We start from the raw sequence: 1,159 nt of genomic DNA on the forward strand, positions 1-1,159 counted from the left end.
TCACCATTCTGCTACAGTAATAGTGTCTAGAAGCCTTGAACCAGACCCCTTGTCTCTGCTGGTGGGGAGAATGACACCTCATGGAGAAGTTCTGCTCTGAGCTCTACACTAACATGCCGAAGAAGAGGAGCAGCAAAACTTCTCAGTGCCTCTCATCGGTAACTTAGAAACCTTTAACAATTAAAAGGTAAATACTTCACTGACAACATGTTCCATTTCATTGACCATTATTATTCCACTAATTTGAAGCTTTCTATTTTTGCTTAAAAAAAAAAAAAAGTCTGCTAGGGAAAACCACTCTACTTGCTACCAGACTGGAGAAACGATTAAGCAAGGAGGGTGTGAATTACAATGCGTCAGAATTCCGGTGGCTACGTGAAGACAGACATGGAAATTGTGTGTAATTCAGTAATAATAGCACCTCAATCATCTCTCTCTGTCTCTCTCTTTGTCTTTTTAATTGAGCTTCTGAGCAAGCTAAGTCTGAAAGGAAGAGTCTGTACAGGCTTGTGAAAGGAATCAAAGGGTGGGGTCAAGGAGAGGGAGGAGCTAGAACTTTTTCTTCCCCTTTATAGTTAAAAATTACCTAACTCTTCAGCCACAATCTCTTACTTAAGAGACAAACTGCCAATTCTCCTCCAGCGGAAGAAAACAAGGTATTGTAAATATTTCTTTGGTTAAAAATGTTATTTATGTTTTTCTTCTTTACTGAAGTGCCTAGTTAAATAACAAATGCTCAAGGCTCCCAAAAAGCATAGAAAGAATTGGCTTTAGTGGTGTTATTTTTATAAGGCTCTATCTCCCAAGAATTCTGTGCAAGTTAGAGAGACTCAACCCTGAGCTGATTCAAAATTTGTATTGGAAAGAAGGCTAAGGGGAGAGCATATTCATTTCCTAAGAGGTTAGAAACTCAATTACCACTAATTAAAGAATTACGAAACCACAAACGGAGCTCCCTTCTATCACATTTCTGGATTTGCTACTATTTCTGGATAGGCAAAGAAAGATGGGATTTCTTAGTAACTGAGCCAAAATCTTTTCAGCCCTTCAGAGGGATGGACCTAGCAACATGAATTTAGATACTAGTCATTAGTATATAGAACTAATGGTTTAAGCCCACTCCCACCCCCCACCCAACATCCCACCCTCCTATCCTGGC

General features: G+C 39.5%; 1 protein-coding gene across 2 annotated transcripts in view; it reads left to right on the forward strand.

Moving 5' to 3' along the window:
- The first annotated feature begins 34 nt into the window (after positions 1–34).
- SERPINB10 (serpin family B member 10) overlaps positions 35–1,159 on the forward strand; it is a 23,092-nt gene continuing 21,967 nt past the window's right edge. Inside the window, exon 1 of one of the 2 annotated variants that reach the window (XM_023734016.1) lies at positions 35–187. The gene's annotated coding sequence lies outside the window, so the exon portion shown is untranslated. Of the gene's footprint in view, positions 188–576; positions 657–1,159 lie in introns of those variants that run through there. The other variant, XM_023734017.1, reaches the window with a different exon arrangement.

Source organism: Trichechus manatus, unplaced genomic scaffold (genome assembly GCF_000243295.1).
Source record: "Trichechus manatus latirostris isolate Lorelei unplaced genomic scaffold, TriManLat1.0 scaffold00063, whole genome shotgun sequence".
NCBI lineage: Eukaryota > Metazoa > Chordata > Mammalia > Sirenia > Trichechidae > Trichechus > Trichechus manatus.